Genomic DNA, 25,434 nt, shown 5'->3' with positions numbered 1-25,434 from the left:
ATTGCCCAACTCCAGGGCTGTCTTCAGCATAATGAAGAAGGGATGTGCTGTGCATTCATTAAATGATTTTACTTTTGAACTTCAGATTCTTCTGTGTCAAAGTCCTTGATATTGTCACATCAGTATTGAAGCACAAAAAAATTTTAGTCTGAGTATGAACTAAAATCTCAAAAGAAAAGAAGTCAGAATTGACACCAAACTTCCAAGAGAGAGCCTCAGGAGGAGCCCAAATCCTGGTGCAGGTCCTTCCTGGCAGGGATCTGCGAGCAGCACGTGCAGAATGCCTTGTGCCCATGAGAAAGGGGCTCTGCAAGGCTTTAGGAGATGCCAGCTGCATTCCAGGGCAGAGAAAATGGGTTTGGGCATCAGCTTGTATTTTTATTTTCATAAGTGTAATTAGGATTATTTCCTCCTTTTTTAAATTGTTGTTTTTGCTTATTTGTTTTAGGGTTATTATTTTATTTTTTTGATTTTCATGACTTGTGGGTTCCACACAACATGGCAATCATTTAAATGCTTTCCTAACGGAAAAGTCTAAAGCTTTAACAGCAGTTCTGTAAAAAGCTCCATTACAGAACAGAACATGAAGTTACCTTAATTTTGAATATTTATTATTTAATAGTACTGCTCAGAGACCACAACTGAAGAAACATGATGAGTTCTTCAAGTTATCTTTTAAATTCACTATAAACAATCATATAGTGTTCTTAATTATATATGAGGATACTCTTGCTATAAAATAGCATTGTTGTCATGGAAGCAATCAAGACTCAGCAACAAGGAAAATGTGTTTGATTGACCAAGGCTGGGTCTAACAATACAGTGAAAAAAACATCCATTTTAAAGTGACGGCTGAAGAAATTGATCTGCTTAAATCTTGCCTTATTTTTCAGTACTAAACTGGCATTTTTCACTGGTAAACCAGTGAAAATATAAGATATTTTTGTGATGGTATAAGTACCACAAAAATATAGAAGGAGACTGTGCCTGCCCACAGATGCTCACTAAGGAGGGCTGAGCTGCAGCAGCAGGACACGGAGTTACACACATGTTTGCCTGGATGGGAGGAAGGGCCAATGAAGAAGGATGTGTTAGTTACATACATATAGTAATCTGCATCTTTTATCATTCCATACTACCAGGAGATTCACATCTAAACCTCTTGATTCTCCTTCTGATGTTTGCTTCTCAATTTGAGAATTTTATGTGTGATTCTCCCCCCATTACTTTCCTATGGAGCAAAAATGTGCTTATTTTCTAGAGTAGTCTATCTGATCTATTTGTCTACTCCATGACTAGGTCCAAAAACTATTTGAATTTAGAGAGCTCCTCTGTTCTTTGTCTTATTGGCTATTTTTAAGCTGGGTTTATTTGTGGAATGACTGTTTTTTTTTGTATAAAAGTTGCCCCAACCACTTAGAAGCAAAGATATTCTGACATGGGTAGGCATATTTTCTGTTCTTTATTTTAGAAGTGTTTTGTCTACACCAGGAACAAAAGTGATACAGTGATTTTAGCTGACCAATTGCACATCATGAATAATGCAGAGTGAAATGAATAACTCATCAGGAACTCTGATGCTGAGATATGTTCTCACCCAGGGTCCACTAATTGTGATCCGATTCCTATAAAGTGGTCTGCTTATAACTGTGTTTTGAACAGAAAAAGGAATACAATCTCAAACAGTATAGTCAATAATTTTACCAGCTTCAGTCACTACTTTTCATTTAAATTCAAAATCTTGTCCTTACTCTGTGCCCTATTTTGATCTGAAATGATAGAATTAATTTTTTTCAGCATTTAAGAACCATCCATTTCCCAACTCAGCTGCACAGCAAATCCCACTGTTGGTTACTTTTTAAACACACAAGCAAAACGACTTCATGAAAATGTATCAGAAGGACTAGATATTTACTGTGATTGTTCTTCACCTTCTCTGAGCTGCTGAAGAGAGGAAAAGAGAAAAACATGTTACGTTCCCTTTAGCCCTTTTCACGTCCTTGAAATATACAATTCTATGTAATAAGCAATTGGTAATTCTCAGAAAAAGCTGTGCTTATGAATGATGAATAACCATTGCCTCATGTTGCATTTTCATTTTTATTTTCAAATTGTGATTCTACACTCAAAACTGAGTATAGAATGGATATATTGATAATGTAATAGGAGATGAAAAGACGGTTTTGGGTTTTTTTTTTCCTTTTAAATCAGTGCAAGTAAGAAAGAAAGGTTACTTAAGGAATGACTTTTTTAAAAGATGCATTGTTAAGGAATGGAACCTGAGCAGCATGCTACATACATAGAGAGCAAAAGAGATAGAAAAGTTATTGAGGAGAGAGATGGGGTTTAAAAAGCAAGGAACAGAAAGCTGACAGCTGAGGGCCTGGGCTTCCCTGGGTTTTTTTCCAGATGTGGGTTCTGGGATTCTCATGTGGGAGAATGAACAGGTCCTGAATTCCCCCTCCTGTCTGGCCTGCTGTGCCTTTTCCGTAGTGTCGGGATATGAGGAGGGTCTTGAGAGGTGGGAGTGGTCTTTTGGGGACTGCTCACAGCAGCCAACAGTGAGGGACTTGGCTGATTCACAGGCTGCTCAGCAACCAGTGGAATTAAGTAGGCTGATCCAGAGGTCACTGAGAGTATCAGTGCTTGGTTCCCCTTGCACTGAAGTTGGGTGATCAATACCTATCTCTTTCCACAGAAATTGCTTAAAACATTTTAAGCTCCTTTCATCCCTCTTTGCTCATATTCAGACCAATTTTCACAATGTCAGAATTTCACAGAATCAGAAAAGGAGAGAATGTGGAGATGTTGGTTTTGTGTTGAACAGCACCAGCCTCTTCTGTCCCATCTTCACAGCCCCTTGTCCAGCTGGGGCAGCTCAGAGCGGCTCACTTCATCCTCCCCACAGAGACAGTAATGCTCCCCATGCTCCTCCCAGCCTGGGGAGAAAATTAACCCAGTAGTAATGTTCAGGGACCTTGGTGACAGTGGCAGGTAGAAATGTGAGCACTTCTACTCTTAGTCAACATTGTTTTAGATCTGGCACAGGTTTGCAGCTATGGGAAAGTTCATTTCTCATAGACAGGGGCTCACATCCCAAGCCTCATGCTGCAGTGAGATATCATTAACACCCTGTGACAGTCTCAGAAGGGAGTGCAAGGACCATCTGAGCTGGGCAGGCTGAAAGACAGTTTCTGTTGCAGCTGAGATCTTCAAGCCTGAGGAGCTTTGCTGAGAGTGTTGAGAAGTCAGCACTGCTGCTTTAGCTCTTCTGCTGATAATCTGGATATTGGGGACTGGGACAGTGGAAGTCCCACTGGCCTAAAAAAAACCTTTTCCCTAATACTAAATAAATTATTAGAATAATAAAAATGTGGCATGTAAGTATGAAATGCATGAGAACGTTCACAGTTATTTAAATTAGTTTTGATCCTCCTAAAAGGAAAAAAAAGGCAGAAAAAAAATTGAAACGGCACTGTCTTGCAGCGTGAAATCTTTCTGGCATTGGTGAAGCAGGCTGTGTTCCACCTCTCCCAGTAGTCATTGTTTTTTTCCAGATTTGTTACAGTAATATTGCTTTTTCCAGCACTATATTGTTGTGATAAATGCATGCGTGTTTTCTTCAGCCCTGAGTTTTGGCTTCAAGGAATCGATTCACGCTGGTATTTTTCACAAATAAGCTATTATAAGAACTTCTGAGAGAGAAAATAATTTTAGCTTTCAAAATGAATTGGCTGCTGAGATCAGGAGCTGGAAATGTCAGGTGTGGCCCCTGCAGTTACCTTGGACTTTCAGGGTCATGTGCAAGCACAGAAGTCAGAAAGAGCTTGCCTTCCAAAGGTGCTGGAATTCCTGAGAGTTCTTAACATTTCTGATTTATTTCTGATGGTTATTTTAGGACTGAATCTTTAGCTTCTGAAAATATTTTATATGCTGTTTAATTGCTGCAAATATAATATAACTTGGCTGTTTGGTTTATTTCCCTAAAAGCTGATGAATTTTTTGTGACATGCAAGCCTTTCCAAAATACCCAGAAAATGAAACATTCTCTAGTAGCTCCTTACCTTCTGAAAGGTACCTATTTGCTTGCCAAAAATCAGGTAGACTGTCCAGTTTTCTAAAGGTTTAATGGAATATAATCACTAATGATTCACTAATTTTTCACCTAAGTGTTTGGTCATATGGCAGGCTATGAGAATTTAATGGAAACAGAAATACAAGGGAATGCTGTGAAGTAACAACTGTTGCTGCACTGTATTACACGTACATACAGCATGTGTTGAGTTTGCTGTCTCTGAATTTCCTGGCAGGTTCCATATTTCAGTTATTTTGCTTTCCTTAGTTCATTGGTCTGAAAAAGAAGAAGTAAAATTTCCATTGTTACATAGTGGGAACAAGAATCATAAGTTGCAAATTACTGCATTAACTTTTGAGTTACTGCTAGGTATCAAGTATACACACAGCATTTCAGAGGCATCCCCCAGGTTTTTGTTCTCTGAACACTTCTCAACTCATTCCAAAGGAAAGTGACTGGAAGTACACTTGTGAATAATAATATAAAATATAGTATTAAGAGCTAATCCAGTTAAATCTCCATCAGAGTCTGTAATTCTACCCATTTGTCATTCATGGAAAAGCGGATCTTTCAGGCATAGCCTTTAAAATGCCTCAGGTTCGTTTTCCACTCTTCCTTAGCTGTAGCCTCAGAATAAAGAAGGAAAAGTGCTGGTAATGTAGACAGAAATGAAATGTGTTTGTTTCTCTCAGCTTTTTTCTGTACTGCGTGGCTCACAAACTGCTGTGTACTTGGCACTAAATCCACATGAGAAAGTAGAGTTATATTGTGAAATGGCAGCAGTTACTGCAGCATGGTTTCAGGACAAACTCACAGCTGTCAGCTCTTGGATCAGTCAAGTGTGGAGTTAGTGCAGGGAAAATGTTTAGCCTCAAGAGGGAGAAAGCCAGCTGCCATGTCCATTAGCACCCTTTGTTGACCATCCAAGAACACCAGCAGCATCCAAGGCAGCTCTGTCCCAGCTCTCTTTGCTGGAGGGAATTATTGGAAGATGCCCAGTAAGTGAGCAGAGAATGGCAGAGGTGGAAATGCATTTATATTTTGAGGTATAGGTTGTTTGATTCTTCGGGCATCCTCAAGTGAGACTGAATTTGCACCTGTCCTTTCAAAGAGGAAAGGATTATTGAAACACAAGACAAGAACAGAGAGTCCCTTTGCCCTGCCTGGCGAATGCAGAAAGAACAGGCCCCTCAAAAGGATAATCAATGGAATGTGCTAATGTTTGAGCCAGCACTTTCAAAATCCTCAATTAATTTTGGGGCTGAGGATATTGGGTGCTCAATCTGAGCACTCCAGCTGCACTTGAATTATCTGAGAGCAGAGATGCTTGGGATCTCCTAAAATGAGATCCCAGCTGTTTCTGGTTGATAAGTCTAAAATTAGTAATCACTTTTGTCAATTTTATTTTAAATTAAAAATTAAGTGCTTTCATTCATTATTTGTATTACATCATAGCACTTGGGAGCCCAGTCACAAATCAGGACACTGCATTATTCAGTACATACAGGCAAAGAACAAAAGATTGTTCATGTCCCAGAGATCTTACACTTTAACTATAAGACTCTTTATGGGAAAAGAAGTAAAGAGTACAAGGACATATGAGACCAGATTCATCAGGATTGTTTCAGCATAACCACAGGACTAACCAGTAGCAATCTCGTCCTTTGTAAAATTTTGTTGTCGTTGTTTTGGGTTTTTTCTGGGTCTTTTTTGTTTAAAAGGCAAAAGTTTAAGGAAAGATTGAAAAGAAACAAACCTTTTTGGATTCCATGTTGAGCTGTGCATCCCTCATCCCATGCACACATTGCTGCAGTTGGTGTGCACAGCTATCCTCATCCCTGCAATGACTGGATGTGGCTGGTTTAATTTCAATACTCTACCAGTCATTTTTTTTTGCTAAATTTTTAACAGCTTCCTCCCTTTTTTTTTTTCCTCCCACAATTCTTCCTGGGACTATAATCAACAGATGAAGCATTATTTTTGTATAGATTATAGTTGTTGAGTTGAATAATAGCATAAGGCAGGACAGAGAAATTGCTGTTGATGTCCAGATAAATATCACTCAACAGCAATTCTCAACTTTAAAAGTTAAGAGAAGTTAAGTATTAAAGAGAAAAGGTTACAGCTGTGATCAAAACTCACATATTAATGCAGTGCATTTGTATTCTGTACTAATTTCCTCTAGAGAGTGTTTGTGTGTGTGTGCATAGAGTTGTGTTTTCCTGGATTGTGTGGAAGAATGAAAACAAAACATACAGGGAAATATCTGAGTACTTTGTTCTCCTTTTGTGTAATGTTGCTATTATTCCCCAACTAATTCTTGTTATAAAACCGAAGCTTTGTATTTCAATCTGGGAAAAAAGAAAAGCCATTGTTTAAAAAACAATGTAGAGGCAGGAATTTGAGTCAGGACAGAATGCTGTAAACACAAAGAATGAAATCCTTAGCAGGTTGCTTGAGTGTGGTTATGTCGAGCCTCCTCAGCACGGATGGTGCATCCTCACTGCTCTAAGTACACGCTAGATAAAGAGTATTCATGTGTGCACTTATAACAAAAGGAGAGATCGTATTGACAGTGTGGACAAAGAATTTTTGAAGAGTTGTTTACTGTTTGCTGGAGTAGAGGAATAGCACAAAACCTCCTATAGTATATAAATGTGTATAGTCACCATATAAATGTGTATAGTCACCATTTCTTTATCATTTTTATTTTTAAATTAATTTTTATTAATCAGGCCAAGCCAAAATTCTGAATCTGATCATCATATTTGGATGAGAGGAGGAAACAGATGTGAATTTTAGCATTCAGATATGTCCTAGCTATCTGACTGGCTCTCTGCTGGCTATTTTTCATGGTTTTAATCACTTCCTCAAGTACATGACACATTCTTGATCTGGGCCACCAACACTTTTCCATCTTGGCGCAAAGCAATAAGGAATTATTTCTCTGTGTAGGTGCAGGTGCAATGCAGAATTATCCTGAGTGCTCATGGCTTTCTAATTCAAATGAGACAATCACAGAAGGTTGTACAAATCCACTAACAGCTGAGAACACCCCTGAAATATCCATGTAAACATCCTACAAGAAGTGTTCTCACATTGACCCTAAAGACACTTTTATACATCTGAAAGTTTCTTGTGAAGCTCTGTTTAAAATATCATCTGTACTTCAGACTTTCTTGTCTTCTGCAGGACACTCTAGCCCTGAAAAGCTTTCTTATCCTCCTACACTCCATATTCAGCTTGCTCTTGATTACAGTTATTTCACCTCTGTAAGGATTCTACTTCCAAAAATACATATAAAAGCTTTTATTTCTGAGCTATTCAGCAGAAAATAACCACAGCATGGAGGCCGCAGAAAACTGTGGATCCTGTTTCCTGCCTGCATTAAACAGTGGAGAACTAAGGCCACCAAACCATTCCCGTCCACCTCTTCCTGTCTGTCCTCTGGAGACCTGACATGGAGCTTTCTGTCTCTAATAAGCTCTTCCACTTGATTTACAAAATCTGATCTCCACACTCCAAAACAACATTTTATCCGATTATTTAGAAAACTCCAGACTCAATGTTGTTCACAATCACTTCCAGTGGGGGTCTTGTCTTGTTAGGAGGAAATTAAAAAAAGGAAAAATGCAGTTCTGGCTTTAAATCCCTGTCCCAAACAAGAAGGCATAACAATTTAAAAATAATTTTCTTCTAGATTATCAAGGCTGTACTTCCAGTTTTAGCTGGGGATCCTTGAGCCAGACTTAAAAAAAGATTTTCAGGAAGATTCAGAAGAGTCTGATTTGGTCATTTGCCAGAACTTCCAGGAGAGATACTAATCCTGATTGTTCTCAGTTCATGAAGAAGGAGACAGAGGGGACAATACAGCAAACTGCCAAATGGTCAGGCTTATTTACTTGGATTTCTTTTATTTGTCCTTCAGGAATTAGAATTCCTAGATTATCTGTAGCTGGTTAAGCAAGAAGGGGCAATGTTTGAGAATCTCTTAGCTTAGCTAAAGGAGACATCCCACATCCTTGATTTCCAGAGGGTGGTTGTCATTATAAACAAAACAAGTTCTATTTTAAAAAGTGTAAACAACAGGGCAGTGTATCAATAGTTAGATGTGGCTTTAGTGATTTTTATTTCCCATTAGGTGATTTGGGTAGACTTTAATGGAATCAGACCTAAATATTTATTTTGAAGGTGCTGTCAATATCACAAATGTAAGGAGAATAAAACTGCAGGAAAACGTTGCCATGTTCCTGGTAATTAATGGATTTTCAAAGTAGAGACACAGTAAGTGGGTATGGGAGGAGGGGGAGTTTTGGCCATTCAACCAGCCCTTACAACAAACCTATGTCTTTTAAAATTTTTAATGTATTGACATTTTGCAGCAGGAAAATGAAAGTGATTTATTTCTCTATGGAGTTGAATTTTCAGCAATTTCCTACTAATGGATGGAATTTTTCCCTTAGCATGGATGTTGATCATCACTGTAGCCTAGTTTTGAGTACAAGCTCAATTAGTGAAATTTACATCTTAATATCTAAAAAAATTTTCTGTAGCATCATTTGATTTTTTTTTCTGCCTGCATGGTTTTTAAATGTTCCCAGTTAGTCACCTCTGCAACATTTTAAAGAGCTCTCCTTTTGCAGAGCTGAACATCAGCTTTTCCTGGCAGTTTATTTACTCAGCAGCCTTACCCCAGCTGACCAAGTCCTCTCATTCTCTGGTCTGTGTGTCCCAAATTAACACCAGAACCTGCCCAGTGCAGAGGAGGGTGATGAATGAGGCTCTCTCTGGGTTCCACTCTTCTGGATGCTTTGCTCATCAGTTTGATGGAGTTAGAGATGTGATTTTATGTAAGAAAGGTCATGTAATCTGATTTCTGCATCTTTGCACGGAGTAGGTCTTTATCTAATAATTCCTGTATAAGAAGAATGACTTGTTTTTATGAGTTTTTATGAATATTATATTTTGGAAATCCATTCAGTCTGGGTTTAAAGATTTTAGGAAGCGAGAATGTAAAAATTCACTTGGTCATTTTTTTCCAGTGATTAATTGATGTTAATGTAACATGTCATTGGAGTAGAAAAAGAAAAAAATATTCTGACATTACTAGAATAGGAAAATTCTCAGCTTTAGAAATCAGAGATATTTCATTGTGGTTTTTTTTTTCCTTTTATTTATGAGTTACTGGAATTTTTTTGATAATCTGAATTGGAATTGGAGTAGTAGTAAATGCCATTAATTATTCTGTTTACTATCTAAAAGACATCAGAACAAGATTCTGTTGGTTTGTCTGGAGAGTTTTTTGTATATAATTTTAGTATTTGGGGGTCTTTTTTTTTTTTTTTTTTTTTTTTTTTTTTTTTTTTTTTTTTTTTTGTTCTGTGTAAAGGAAGTGATAGAACTAAGTGATATCCATGGGGTTTTTTTAATTTTTTTTTACAATCTTAAGACATGTCTTTCACTAAAAGTGTGCACATATAAGCCAACACAAGTTGGGTGTTTAGGTAACAGCAGTTATTGCAGAGCAGAGCCCTCTGAGATTTCAAAATCTAAGTGGGGTCTTTCAAGTAATATTTAGGTTTTGAGCTAGAACTGCACAAGATGAATTTCACTGCCAGAAATGTGGAACTTCAAGAGGAACTCCAATGTACATCTAGGAGTGTTTAATAATAAGGTTTAAAAAATACTTTATTGTGTCATTCACAATTCAAAGACAAAGTCAAAAATACCCCACAGTATCAGAAGAGTTTATTGCCTTAAATTTTATGATGTTTTCCTTTCAAACTGGTGGGTTTTTTTCATTAGAGTGAAAAAACCATCATGTATTCCCCTAATTCAAAACTTGTGAGACCAAGCAACTTTGTGGGTTTTCTTCATCTTCTCATATTTTAATAATTTTCTTGCTGCTGTGGAGAAGATGGTAATAGAATGGGCACAACATTCTGGGAAAAGCATCTAAAATTTCAAATGGTGGTAGAAAACCCCTGAGGAAAAATATTTCCATCACAAAGTGTTCTCTTTTCAAGGAATCTTTGAAGTCTGTCATAGGACTCCACATTCAAAAATCTCCCTGCTTTGTTTCTTTTTTAAATTAATCATTTGAACATTTTGGGGGCTTCAAATGTTTACTGGTGATTATTAAGACACTGAAGTACTGAAGAAGACTCATGAGGCTGCATATTTACCCTCACAGCCTTTTTATATTTTATTTTGACAAACCATCAATTGGAATTTTTAATTCAAACTATTCTCAAATGTTACAGCATTTTTACACAGTATATTATCAAAGTATCAAGTCCTTTGATAAGGGTAATTAAACATGCCAAGTTTGTTTCCACAGCCCTAAGTCTGCAATTGCTTCTTCTTTCGTTCTGTTCGTGGCTGACTTCAGCTCTCTCTATTTATTCCCAGCAAAGCCAATGGCAATGCTCCACCCACTCAATGGGAGTATATTTATATCAGAATTCCTGATAAACAATTATTTTGGAATAGATAATAAAGCAATGTACATTAGAAAGTGCAATCACAGATAAAAAAGTCTACATTGATTATTGATGAGAGTTGTCTGATTAGAACAAGAGTGCTGTTTGTCCTTTACTTGGGATGATGGAAGAAATAAAAGGAGCATCCCTATTTATCTGGAAAAAATGTTTGAATAAGTTACATGAAATGATTCTTTTAAAAGAAATTAAATGTAGTAGGGCTTTGTGCATTTTAATCAAATTTAAATGCAGGTTTTGTGAGGTTTTATAGACTCATACCTGCCAGATAGTAAGTGGTTGTTTTGAAAGAAACTGTACTTGGAATTAGAACTCAAATGTTATGCTTGTGAGATCATTTTCCCTGTCCTTAAGCTGGCACTGAGTAAGGTTTGGTTTTTTGGATTTTTTTTTTCTTTTTCTAGCCAGGGAATGGCAAGGAATTCTCTAACATTCTGTAATTGTCTTGGTTTCACAACATAATACCAGCTTTGTGTCACACACCCTGGCTGCTGCTTTTTATTTTCTTTTTCTTTGAAAGGGATGTGCCACTGCTGGGCCCTTGAATTTATCACTGGAATACATCCTAAAAGAAATTTCAGTTCACAGAGCAGCGTCCTCTTTATTTTAGATTTGTGTAGAAGCAAACAAATTACAAGTATTTGAATAAAGGCAGTAGCGATAGCTCAGGAATAAGGTTTAGACTTCGTGTCTGTGCCAGGGAGTACATTAGTGAAAAATAAAAGCATGTGAAATGGCATGCTACTGACATGAGCTGATTATGATAATGCTTTAGTACAAATTTTTGAAAATCAGATACTATAAAAATATATCATTAACTTTATGTTAATAAAATATTTTGCTTGATGCCTTTTAAATTATTCATTTGAACCAGTCTAAAAATATAAAAGAACTCTTATTATCATTCAATTTACATGATTACTTTAAGTTCACTTTTTTTGGTTTAACATAAACAGAGTATAAAATCCCCATCAAGGTTTTAGATATTTAAAATGTATCATTTTTATGCAAAAATTGGAGCCTGTTAGGATGTTAAGGTTGTCATTAGTACAAATATAACTCCAATTTCTGATTTGAAACTATTTTACACATAGAAATTACTGCGTTCGCTGATTTGTCCTATTATTTCTACTTTGATTATTCATATTCTCTTTTGAAAAACACGGTTTTACAAAATAAAAGCTTAAAAGCTATAAACTGACTTAATACTGCTCTGAGCCTTTCTTGTCAGTAGCACAGGAATCAAGGGAGCCATGGAAGGAGACATTTGGCTTATTGAATATGGGAGTTGTTATTTTTTAGGTAAGCTGAGCTTTCTCTGACAGTGACATCAATCCAAGTGTGGCTGGGGCACACTAGGACTCACCAAAAATTTCTGGTGGGGCAGAATATTTTTTTTTATAAGGAAGGCCTCATCAGCCTTAGCAGGGAGGCTGAAAGACCTCTCCACATCATCTGCTGATGGCTAAAATTTGGAGAAGGTGTTATCGGACCCTCACAGCAGTGAGATCACAGATTCAAACAGCTTTCTGGCTTTTGGGATCGCTGTTGTTTCCTAAAATTGGTGACAGCTTCTAGAGGCTCAGATGATTTTTTTTTTGTTTGTTTTCCCTTCTACTTCTATTTGACTGTGAAGTCTATTTCCTTTGGCTATAAAGACAATTTTAACAGCACAGACTTGTCCCCAGCCTGCTTTGTCCATCTCCAGGAACACTCAGTCCCTTGAACACCAAGGGTGCCCCTCCATGAGGCCCCCAGGCTCAGCAAGGGGTGGGAAAAGGATGGTGCTTGCAAAAGCCACCTCTCAGCACTCAGTTTTGTAGTGATGAAGAGAATTTTATTTGGGACTTCCTACGGAGTGCTGTGTGCACAGAGGATTGCGAGGCTGGGGAGATAAACCTTGGCACTGGAGTGCAGCCACAAAATGAATGAGGCAGCTCTGCAGTCATTCACAGGGGATCCAGCCTGAAATCAACTCACCCTGCATTGCCACCAGCCAGCATATGCAGGGGATTCTCACAGCTGCTGTGCTCAAGCCTTGTTTGTTGTAGGAGGTCACAGAAAATAGATGGTTTCATTTCTTATTTCTGAGAGTCATCTCTGTTTTCTGTGCTACAGACTTAATCCCCACCAAAGCCACTCTGGCTGAGAAACACTAGACAGTGTTATTTCCCTCTGATTAGCACTTTTTCCCAAATGGTTGTTTAATCTCCATATCTAGGTTAATTTGAAATAGCAACTGAGAACACAGAGACTTCCAAGAAGGAAGGAAATATATTGTACTGCTTTGCTAAAAAATTATCTTCACAAAGAAAAAGCAGTTGGATGAGGTGATCGCTATTAAAAGGCACTTTCCAGGCCTGCTACCATTCTCTATATCAGAATTTACAGACAGAGAAAATGTGGTAATTCCTAAAGGGAGGTCCAGAAGCAAGATCTTTTCTTTCTTTAAACTCAGAAGTCATCTTGTGGTGCATCCTATCAGGTCATGTCAGCCAACAAGGGACATGGTTTAGTGATGGCCTTGGCAGTGCTGGGTTAACATTTGGACTTGATGATCCTAAAGGTCTTTTCCCTCCTAAGGGGTACTATGATTATTCCCTGTTATACCAGTTTGGATCCATCAGCAATTTTTTTGAAAAATTGACATCATAAGGAAAAACCCCCAAAAAACCTTCAGCATTTAATACCTATTTCCACATTCAGCTTTCATCTTGCGTTGTACAGCTGTCCTAGCTGAGAGTAAAAAATGCTACATTTGGTGCTTGTACAGTACATAACCCTACTAGCTGGAGAGAAAGCAGGCTGTCATGCAACAAAGAGTGATTTTACTTTGTGAATTTTCTTCTAGCTTCAGGATTTTTTTAAAGATTGATTTAGTTACTTTTTTAGCTCTTATTTTCTTTGTTACTTTTTTCTCCTTTTCTTTTGGTCAGCTCTCACAAGGCTCACGCCAAGGTGTGAAACACTCAGCATTGTTTTGCAGCAGTATTTGTCTCTCTGGGAGGAATCAGAGTTTGTTTCACTGGCAACTCTGAAATCACCTCTGGGTCTGTCATGTGGTTAGGCTGCAGATGGTTTGCATGAGTTGCTTGTTTGAACTGCATGAAATGTCCCTCTGGAGTCTGCTGTGATTCTGAGGAATATATGCACTATCAGTCACATGAAAACCAATCCATGTTTTACTTTTCTGTGACATTAATCCTCACTAGCCATAGGTTTGGTTGTACAGTTCAGCTGCTTCTTCAGGTGAGGGGAGAGGCACTGGTGGGATGCCATAGGGAGCTATAACAAACCTTTCACAGGCATCACAGCCTGCTTTAACCTCAGGAGATGCCACTGCAGATAGTCAGGGATGGATGGGGAAGAAAATTCTCACAAACAAGTTGATGTCAAGTGTCATATTGGAAAGGAAACTTTTTCTCCCTCAATGGATTGCCAATACAAGGAGGGTTCAAATAAATACAATAAGTAGTTTTCTCCTCTGCAGTAGTTTTTAAAGGATGAATTCTCTTTTTCAGAGGAGTATATATAAAACAGATGCTGTGCTGGTCAGGCTGCTTTTCTTCAGCACAGTAACATTTTTATACTCAGCCATGCTTGATGTGAAAGCCACAGGCAATGCTGCAGCTTGCTGTTGATGGTTTGTCACTCACAGAGTTTCCCTGGCACAATTTATGTATATGCAAATACAACGGCTTGTCATGCCGCTAGATATTTTAAATGTCAAAAAACTCTGGTTACCCTGTACTACAGCAGAGGATTACAGTCCTTGCATGGCATGGTTCAGAGAGAGATTACAGAGCAGCTGAAACAACAGTCATGTTTCACACTGAAAATACAGAATACATTGAGGAGCAGAGGTTGTTGAATTTATGAATTTATGGCTCGTGAAAGGCTTTCAGTTATAATTTCAGGAGTCTCATCTCTAATTATTGTTAACCTAAGACACAGCACATTGTGATTAGAGGTAGAAGGGCAATGCTTTCAAAAAGTTTGTTCATCGTTTAAATGCTGAATGACCACACTTTCAAATATTCTCATTATGTGAAATATTGACCACTTTTACATGTCTGGAGAGAAATTCCAGAAGGGAAACACATTGACTGCTTAGTCCTTCTGAAAATCTCCCATTTATTCTTATCAAACCTCAAAAATCTCAAATTACACAATTTTGTTACTCAGAGTCATTATTTAGCTGTTTCACTGATTTTCAAATTAAATATATTCTATGCTATTTCAAAAATGCTGATGAATATTTTAGATTCCAGAGGCTGTAACTCTAACTGAATATTGGAATCCCACTGAAATGGAATGTTTAATTTGACATAACATGAATAGATGGTTGGAACAGGAAGGCTAGGCTGGACAAACTCCAGATAAATAAGGTGATAACCAAACTACAAACATATCTGAGGTCAATTAGAGTTGGAATTGTCAGTCTTAAGCTGTAGATGGGATGCAGAAGTGTTTTACTAATGAGTTGGTTTCAAGAAGAAGTAACGGTTTTGGTGTGAAAATCTGGAATTTTGTTTTGTTGGAATAGCTGGCTTTCCTGCCTTAAAAAGAGTTTACTTTCATCCTGTGGCACAACACACGAATTGCAAGACTGAGAGTTGCATTTCTCCTCATTCTCATGCCAGAACCAACCCCGTGCATCGGTTGTGGGTATCACAAGGCAAGCTGGGGTCAGCTGTCACACCTCTGTGATGCTCTGGTGAGAGAATGTGAAACCATGGGCTCTGCAAATTGCAGGACACAAACTTTGCATCCTCCTTATTTCCTCTTTCTCTTCTAGGAAGTTTCAAACTAAAGAGAAAAGAAGAGTTTCTGCATTTCCTTGTGAAGTAGAAGTTCCTAACATGAGCTGTTTAGTCTGTGAAAGGGGCTCGAGGGTTTCTTTGAGGTGTTAAGCTTTGTGTTCTTGGACAGTCACTGTTTGTAAAGGCAGAGCTGGGATAATGGCCTGGGGGTGCCACAGCCCCTGGGGGTATCACAGGCCCTGGGAGTGCCACAGCCCCTGGGAGGGTCACAGCCCCTGGGAGTGTCACAGCCCCTGGGAGTGTCACAGCCACTGGGAGTGCCAAAGCACCTGGGGGTGACACAGCTCCTGGGAGTGCCACAGCCCCTGGGAGTGTCACAGCCCCTGGGAGTGTCACAGCCCTTGGGAGTGCCACAGCACCTGGGGGTGACACAGCTCCTGGGAGTGTCACAGCCCTTGGGAGTGCCACAGCACCTGGGGGTGTCACAGCACCTGCTCCCCACGGGGTGACCATGGGGCTGGAGCAGTGCTCACAGCTCGCTCTGACTCTTGGAGTCTGGAACTGTTTGCCAATGGCAGCTTTGTTTTATTTGTGTGTCGTATGATTTTATTTATTTATTTTGTGTGTAGTATGATTTTGTACGATATTGCTGTGCTCAGGTCCTTCCCTGATACATTGATCTGTGCTTTCTTTTCTGCTAACAAGGTATTTTATCCTCGTGTATAAATCCTTGAAATTAACAAAAGGCATCACCATAATATTTTGGTGTAAACTGGGGATTTACAAATTGCTGAAAGGTCATAAAGTGTGTAGGAAAGAATGTGCTCTGACTGCCAATCCTGGCAGTGTTCATGCAAAAGGAGAAGCACCTCCTATGCAAGCCTAAAGTGTGGGCTCATGCCTGAATTTGCTTTCCCCTCTCATCAGCAGAGTTAGAAAAAACATCACATTTGGCAAAGAGCTGCCTTGCATAGTGCTGGAGAGTGCAGGTTTTGATGCCATCCTACACTCTCTTGGGTGTGAAATATGCTGGGAAATTATCCCACACTACCTGTGATCAGCTGGGGAGTCTCCTGTGCTGCACTACCACTAAACCAAGCTCAGGCAGGTCTGTCCTGAGGGAGGAGCCCTGTACCTCCCTCCTCTGCACCATACGGAAGTGTAGAGAAGCAGATCGTGTAGAAATTAAACTGTAGCCTTCAGCTGTCTAAAATATATAATATACTATTTTATAAATAATATTGAATAATATTAAATATAACAGTAAATCCCAAGTCAGTTATTAATTTATAAGGAATTGGTGAATGATATCTTGCAGAAGTTGTACAGATGCAGATCAAGATGGCTTTTTTTTTTTTTTTTACTTTCAGCACTCATAGAGTTTAGTGGCAACTTCTGAAAATGTTTTGGGAGCTGTGGTCCATGTCTCAATTGGTGCATGTCTGTACTACCAAAAATGATGCATTTTTTTCATATTTGCCAAGGAGAGAACCAGAAAAGCACTCAACAGTGAGTGAATGATTTCCATGCTGAATCCCATACATTACTCTTCACTTCATTTGGAGAAGTGAAATTTCTCACTCATGAGAGACCAGGCTGCTGGGACTTACAAAATCTGTGCTGATCATGATGGTAACAGACTGTGCAATACGTGGAAAAAATATTTTGCCAAAAGCTTCACTAGCAAAAAGTTTTGCTTCATTTATAAATTTCAGACCTAAATCACTACTCATGTTCTCTTAAGAGAAGAGATCCTGACTGAAATGTAATATGGATTTCTTCAAACAACATAGAGGGTTAAGACAGCAGGAGAAAAGAGAAGTTTTACAGGAACTGTTTATTTATTAACCAGGGCACATAGCTGGAAATGGAAATGGATCAGGCATGCTGGCAGACCATCAAGGATCATACAGGAGTTTAACATGGTTTGACATTTTTCTATAGGATTCTGTTTCATAACTATTGAGAAGTAGTTGTTGATAGCTGCCATAAAGGGAGAGTCACTCCCAAGCAGCAGCAATTAACAGCAGTATGCAAAAAAGGTCAGAATTCATTTTGGATGTCAACAAGTAAGAATAACAAAAAATGAGCATGAATGTATGAATAAAAACTTCTTATTGCTCTTTAAAAAACCACAACTTTTACAGACATTTGGAAATGTAGAGAATACTAGATGTGCATTTAGATGTAAAATATTTTAAAAGTTATTTTCATCATCTTGGAGTCACTTTGGTAGCTCTGTCCCCTTTTGGAGAAGTCTGGCTGCACATAGGCTTGTCCTTTTTTCAGATCCTCATCCCTCCAGAAAGAATATGTATTTACATTTTGAGTCATATTTACAAGTTACCCACTCTCACAATTGAGGGTTTTAGTGCCACTCAAAAGGGGGGTCTGGGGATGCACCTCCACACCTACCCAGGACCTGCTGCTGTTTCAATTTTCATAGGACATTCTTTTATAAATTACAGATTCACAAAATGTCTCACTAATTGTAGGTTGGATCTCTGAATGTATCATGGCTATTCCTAGTGCAATGTACTTTCTGTTGTAAATAAGATTCTGCTTCCAAGGCCTGTCCCCCAGAAAACTGCAGTAAACAATGGACTGTCTCCATTTGAAAGACATTTAACTACCAAAAAAAAGGAAAATAGATACCTGCTTGCTTTTCAGGTTTAGTTACCTTTCCTTTCTTCCTTTCTTCCTTTCTTTCTTAAACTGTGACTGAATTTCTCGTGGTTTATTCTTCATCCAGCCCTAATGTACTTCCATATTTTAATTCATTTAAGTCTGCTAAAATTACTGACTTGCACAATATTCAGAATTTTTAGCTGAACACAGTGAGCAAAAGTCTCTGCTTGAATATATAACTGAACATATACTGCTAAACCAGCAGCACTCAGCTGAGTGTAATAGCCAAAAATGACTTGTGCAGTCACAGTTCATGAAGTCTTGTTCATTTGATGAGGAAACCTTCATCATGAACTTAATGCAAGAGAAATCCAGGCTGTTTAACATTACGAGTCCCTTCAATGCACTCTGAGGCAGCATCTGATTCTTTAACTGTTCTACAACCTGTACCAGACTCGAATTGTTGCGCTCACATGTGTTCAGTTTCTGCTTAGTATTTTCACTCAATAAATATGGATTTGGCTTATATATAAATTGTTTACCTTTTATGTTCTTTTTGACATTTTTTTTCAATTTGAAATTCTTAAGTGTGTTGAGGAAGAAAACTGACTTTTCATGAGCAGAGTTACTTCAATTTAATTTTCTATTGTCATCTAGGTGCCTGCAAGTCCATTTGCAAGAGCAGTAGTTTAACTGTTAACTGAATCTTTTAAACAGATGTATGCATGCTCTGTGTGTGTGTGTTGAGAAAAAAATGGAAGTCTTCATCCCAGTTCTTGGAGAACTCGTGTAAATCTTCATCTGACTCAGATGGCCAAATTTTTCACATGTAAAGGTTCATCAGAAACTTCATGTAATCTCTAAGTTCCTCTGTAAAATGTCAAAATGATTTTTCCTACCAGAAAAATTGCTGATTCAAATCAGAATCTCAGATATTTATCCTTAATTAAGGGGCACTAAAAATTAATGTTATTGAAATATTGTGGCTTTGCAGGGGGTGATTATTTTAATGAAGAAAAAGACAAAAACTGGCTCCATGTTTAGTTTACAGACTCTTTCTTTAGATGAAGCATTCTGCTCTGTTAAAAAAGATCATTTTTCAAAAAATGTAGGAAGGAAAGAAAATGGTCTGGCTACCTATATTATTATATGGGTAGCTAGAGAGAGGAATCCAATTCCTACAAGTGCCCAAGTTTTTATTAAAACTGCTAATGTCTTTTCTATTTAGATGCACATAAAATAAACAGCACATCAAATTTAATACATATATATATAATCGATGATCTGAGATAAACTGTAGCCTTTATTCCAAATTTGTAAGCATTATTCTCATTTATAATTGTATTCTCCATTGTGAGGCAAACACAATAGGAATTCTCGCATTATTAAAAAAATATATAAAATCTGGAGAACAATTATTCACTGTAGTTGCCTGTAATCTTGCAGAATCTTTTTCCTTTTGTGCAGATGCTCCCTTAAAAGTACATTAATAAAGAGTAAATCTAAACAAGATAAGAAGAGAAAATTAGAAGCCTTCTCAATACACTCTCTTCCCCGCAGCCGGAATTACAAAATAATTTTGTTTCTTTTTTCCAGTTCTTTGCTGTTGCCCAGCCAACACCTGAGGGATCACGAACAAACCTTGGAGTAAGTAATTAAAATTCAAAGCTCCAGCATTCAGATAGTTTTTACACTTTCTTTTGCTTCCAACTAGCAAGGAATTTTTCCAGACAAGCTTTTAATTAACAGGTGAGCTTAACTGATATGTGAGTTTTCTTTAAATGGAAGGGTATCAGTGAGAAGTATGGCAGGACTCTTTCATACTCACAGTTTAAGACCATTATTTTGTTTGCACGTTGATGAAGGTTTTCTTTAGTGAATAAATAAAACTGAAAATACAAGTATTGGGAAGAGCTGAGGCAGAGTTAACTAGAATTATGCTGATTTTCACAGCACCTCCTCAAAGGAAAGTCTACCTCAGCTCTATCTGACAGATGAGCCTGTGGTCTGGAATAAGAAACAAGTGATGGAAATTCACAGGCACCAGAAGCAATCTGTTTTGTCTAAATAAACCTTACATGATTTCCTTAGATTGGATCTAATTTCACCTAAGTTTGCCATCTAAAACAGAGGTGACCACTGGATTTGTGTTCCAGCAAGTGGAGATTCAGAGTGGTGAATCCACCTGAAAATGAGAAGAGCCACCTTCTGTACATGGCCAAAAGCCTGGCTGCAGCGTGATTTATACCTACAAGTATTTATTTCTTTGGAATTCAACGTGAGCAATGACTGCTACAACAAAGTTGTAGTCAAATACATAAAATTTGGGGTTCAGACAAGAACTTCAGAACTCAGCCACAGATCTAATTACCAGAACACCCGTCTCTGTGCACTGACCAGCCAGGGAACAAGCCTGCCTTTTCTTCTAAAACAGATGGTGCTTTCAGCGTGCTGTAAGGTCACCAAATTCAAGCTGTTACAAACCAAAAACCAGCTCCAAAGTTCTGCAGCTCTCACAGAGTTGGCTTTGCCAAGCAGCCCACTCTGCTGTAGTGTGGAGGAGCTGGTGCACCGGGCACAGTGGTGGCAGAATGTCACCGAGCGTCCGGGAGGCTGATCTAAGTCACTGCTTGGGACTCATCCAAGGATTGGAGAGCAAAGGCTTAAAGCCACCTTCAACTTGCCAGGAGGTGAATTTGGCATCATAATTCCAACCCAAAGAGCTGGCTCAAAGCTTTATGAAATTGTAGACTATGTGAAAGCAAGCTGTGAAGATTTAATCCAGATAATATCACAGTGGTATAACGATGGGCTGGGGTAGCAACTGGGAGATCTGGCAGGGGCTGCGTTGCAAAATGGCCAGCATTTCCTTCTTCAGGATTATTATTTCTTTGTTAAAATAAAGGATAGGTTGTTAAAACAAATATTTTCAAAGTATTTCACCGTATACTGAACAGTGAGCACTGCTGTACACTGAGAAACAAATTAATGAATCAAACATTGCAGCACTATCCACAGGGGCTCGTTTAAAAGCAAATGCATGACAGAGCTGGAAACCAGCTTAAATGCAAATGAGAGAATGTGATGAAATCTGTAATGTTTGATTCATTAATTTGTCTCTCATCGTACAGCAGTGATCATTGTTTAGCGTATGCTACTAATGAAAGACCTTTATAGGCAAGGATTTCCAAATTTATAGATGAGCTTTAACAGAGTTCTGTCACAAAATCCTGCATGGCCATGAGATTCTTGCATCTGTACTAATTAGTTTTTTAACATAAGAATTTAATATATATATTAGTTTTCTTATTATGCAGGCTAGCAGATGGAAAGAAGGAGAGCCAACATTATCTGATCCTCTAGTTTTCAAAGGCCACCATCAGCTAATATGTTTAAAGGAGAAAAATACTGGAAAAATAAAATCTTGGCTAGGAGATGAAAAGAAAAGCCCTCCTCCACTCTTTATAAACAATTACTTTCCAGATTTTAATCTACTGATGAAACATGACTGAATCCCCAAAAGGGGTGGAGGAGGGTGGTCGGTGTTATTGTTTCCCTTTTGTAGAAGTTAAGCTATGAAATGTCAATCTGACAGATACAATGGTAATTTATATTTAGTCTTGCACAGCAGTGGCATCAGCCTCTGTTTGTCTGCTCCTTAATTCTCAGCCTGTAGCTGCGATTCTCTTTGCAGTGGTTCCCATGACTCTAAATTGGGGCAGACAGGACAGAAAAGCATTACCAAAGTAAACAGCCACTGTAAAGCATAACATGAAATTTATCAATTCAGGTTCCAATGGCAAACAAAACTCTACCTCAGTCTCAGCATTTGCATCCTCACCTGCAGAAATTTGTATAGGTTCCCTCTAGTTTGTTTTTGCATTTTGCTGGGATTCATCAGAGTGATGGTGGCTTTGGTTAGCAAGGGTTGCCACGTGGCATTGTGAGAGTTGGGTGGCACTAACCTCCCAGTACACCAGGAAAAGACAGAAGTCTTTTGTAGCATATCAGCAGCGTAGAATAAAAATTTGGCTCAGTGAGGAACCACATTTCCAAGATTCCTGTTCCAAATCCAAACAACATGCACCAGGCCAATCTGTCTATTTATTTCCATTCTGTATTTACAGTGTGGTGACATTTAGGCAAGTACAGTGCTAATTGCCTTGCAGGTACCTCTTGGTATTGACATCTGCAATTAATCACTAAGCAGGCAACTCTGGATTCAAACATTCCCATTTTGATCACGTCGCCATAGAAATGTGATATATTTACCAGCTTCTGAAGTTGTTGTTTTCTGACAGGACAGTTTCTGTTCTCTTGGCTTTTTCTGAGATTGCAAACCAAGATGTCAAATAATGTCTGCTACAAAACAGCTAGGTCTTGGGGGCAGCTGGGGAGGGTTGTAATGCCATTAGTAATGACATATAAAGATTCTTCTGTGTAAATGACTGTCTAAAATGATAGAAAATTTGGCTCTGCTGTAAACAGAATTTGGTTTTTACAGCTTACTATATACTGGAGCAAAACAATACACGCTTTTTCAATGGTTACAAAAATTATTTGAAAAAGAGGATTGAAATAGGCATTTAGAAGTGTATGAATTATGATAAATATTTCCTCAGTGAAATGTTTCTGAAGCCTTCTGTCTGGAAGTCTTCTGTCTTTTCTTTTGTTGGCTGGGAAAACAGCCAATGAAAGAAAAGAAATCTGCGTGCAAATATATCAAAAAGTAAATTCCATGAAAATTTCATTTCTATTTTCATATAGCACTAGGCTTCAATCTTTTTTTGCCTAAATCTCTTTTTCCATGTATAGTCTTTCATGTCAGCCAGTTAGTTTTCAGCTTCCCCAGCACCATTTAAATTTCCCTTCTCTACTCTATCTTTCTGCAGACCAATGGCACTGTATATTCTCTCAAGATTCAAAATTATTTTGAAATTCCTAAGAAGAAAACTTTTAGTCATTACTAGCTAGTTCTGTTCTGCTAAAGCCAGGGACAAAAATCCTCCTCATGTCAATGATTCAGAACAAAGATACAAGAAAACTGCAGTGTATTTTGCATTAAACCATAGCTTTACCTGCTGTTTTCCTTTAATCCAGTTAAAATTTTATTTTGTACCTGTTTTTTGACCTTAGAAACCTGGTATTTCATATAACAGCTGCATCTTCTACCTTTGAACCACTATGACATGTAATTACCTATTGTGTGCCCTTTTGAATGTATTGTTTCCTAATGTCTGCGATTACAAATACAACATCTAGTGGGCTTTCCACCCAGGGCACAGGGATTGCGTGGCTTCTCTCTGACACATCAGCTGTGCATTGCCTGGCTGGGGCTGGGAGCAGGGTGGACAGGGCTGAGCAGGGGAGCTGCTGTGTCCTCCAGCCAGGGAGGGCAGTGCAGGGGCTGCAGAGGCACAGAGAGGGGTGCAGGGTGGAGAGCAGGCTCGGCAGCTGACTGCAGGCAGCACCTGCTGTGGTGCTGAAATATTTATTATCTGTAACCACTGAAATGGTTCCACAGCACTGGCATCAAAGGGTTAACAGGGTTATAGCAGGGACGCAGAGTAAGTTGATCTTGGTTTTAGTATGATTGGTTTTTTGTCTCTCTTCTTTTGTAGTTTTTGAATTGTTAATTTCTGTCCATTATTGTAAAGTCTTTGAAGTCCTACCTACCATGCTGGGGTTTTTTTTCTTCAAAACAGCTTTTGCTTATTTTGAAACTCACAGCTCTATTGTGGCTCTTACGTTGATAAAGCATTTTCTCATGGTTATGTTTATTTCCATTTGTGGATCTATTGCTTCTCTCCTGAATATTGTTCCATTTCTCAGCAGCCTCTTTTCGCCATCTCTTTTAGCATGTCCAATCCTTTACATCAGTCTTTTGGAGGGTTTAATTCCTCAATTCTTCCTCTGATGGTATCAGACCTGTTTATGTTACCAGGCACAGCCAAAGAATTATAACTTGTATGCCCTGTTCCGCTTCATGCACATGTTTATTAGGAAGTTGGTAATGTTGTAAGAAGTTGCAGTAGCCATTGCCTGATGCAGTGTACAAAAATTACAGTGTAGTAATTCAAAAATGTGTTATCTCAAAAGAAGGTTGTTCTTTGGAACTTTTACTTGATTCAAGCTACAGCAGGTGGTTTTAGCTAGTTAGAGAAAACTTTTTAAGCTTTCTTCCCTTAGCTAATTTTAGGTTTTGTAGAAGCTTTACATATCAAAAGGTTTTATTGCTAAACAACTGAACTAACTACTTCACATGCCACAAGAGATTTCATTTTAGCATTATCCAAAGTGTTTCCACGGAACAACAAAATGTTGCACTTTTCTCTTTAGTGACATTCTATTTTAATGTTATGTAAAGTGGCTTTCAAAAGGGACAGTCACTACTCCTAGTCCATAGTCTATGTCCAAGGACATTTTTAGTTTTTCCAAGTGTTTATGAAATAGCTTTGTAGCTTATGCGTAGGCATGAGAAAACAAACCTGAGATAACAGAAGATACTTCAAATTAAAAAAAAAAAAAAAAAAAAAAAGTTACAATTCCTTAAAAGTGTTTCCAAGGCCACCGAACTGCATGTTTAATACCTTGGAAGATATCTGGGAAGGTTGGAAGGCTCTGACAGGGTGGTTGGTGCAGAGTGCTCCATGGGAGCAGTGTGGCACAGGGATCTCTGAGCTCAGCCATGGGTGTCCTCAGGAGCTCAGGGTCCTGGCAGGGCTGCAGCTGCCTGTGTTAGCACTGCCAGGCTGCCCCTGGGCCCTGGCTGGTGTAAAAGGGGCTCTGTAATGCTGGTCCATAGGGGCCCAAGTGGCAGAGAGGTTTATTAGTTTTATTCTTGTCATTCTTCTTAGGGATTCTGTACTAAACAGACCGAAGTGCATGAAGAAAGGTTGAATGGGTAGTTTTCTCAGAGTGTAAATAAAACTGGAACAATTTTTAATTTAAAAAAGGAGTTTTTTAATTGGATCTGACCTGTGAAAGATGATGAGTAATTTCCAGTGAGAAATTCTGCTGTCATGGCCACCTTCTCCCTATCTATAAGCCTTGACATAAAGAAAAAAATTCTTCATCTGGGGGTAGTCCAGCACTGGAGGAGGTGTCCCAGGGAGGGCTGTGGAGTGTCCATCCCTGCATTCTTTCAGGACTGAAATGGCCCTTGTGTTGAGCTCAGGGCTGAGACTCCCACAGTCTCATCCAGCCTCAGTTGTTGTCCTCTCCTGTGTTTGCAACCCCACAGATTGTCTGTGCTGCCTTTTCCCGCAGGGAATTGCTCAGAAACAGCAGCACTGCTTAACTCCCAGCCAGCATCTTCCCAAGAATGGATCTCCAGGTATCTCTGAGAGGAGATACAGGTGGTTTGGGGAATTACTGGGACAGAATGAGCTGAAAGCCCTTGTTAAAGGTCACCATGCAGGCAGTTGCAGGACTGGGGACAGCCAACAAATCTGCTGCTCCCCAGAGC

General features: G+C 38.7%; 1 protein-coding gene across 2 annotated transcripts in view; it reads left to right on the top strand.

Annotated features, from left to right (window-relative positions):
• TENM2 (teneurin transmembrane protein 2) overlaps window positions 1–25,434 on the top strand; it is a 1,086,458-nt gene that overhangs the window by 413,961 nt on the left and 647,063 nt on the right. For both annotated transcript variants that reach the window (XM_038149757.1, XM_038149758.1), the window contains exon 4: window positions 19,563–19,613. The gene's annotated coding sequence lies outside the window, so the exon portion shown is untranslated. The remainder of the gene's footprint in view (window positions 1–19,562; window positions 19,614–25,434) is intronic.

This window comes from Motacilla alba, chromosome 13 (genome assembly GCF_015832195.1).
Source record: "Motacilla alba alba isolate MOTALB_02 chromosome 13, Motacilla_alba_V1.0_pri, whole genome shotgun sequence".
NCBI classification, from domain to species: Eukaryota; Metazoa; Chordata; class Aves; order Passeriformes; family Motacillidae; genus Motacilla; species Motacilla alba.
Note: the sequence above shows the minus strand (reverse complement) of the source record. Positions and strands in the feature narration are given on the sequence as shown.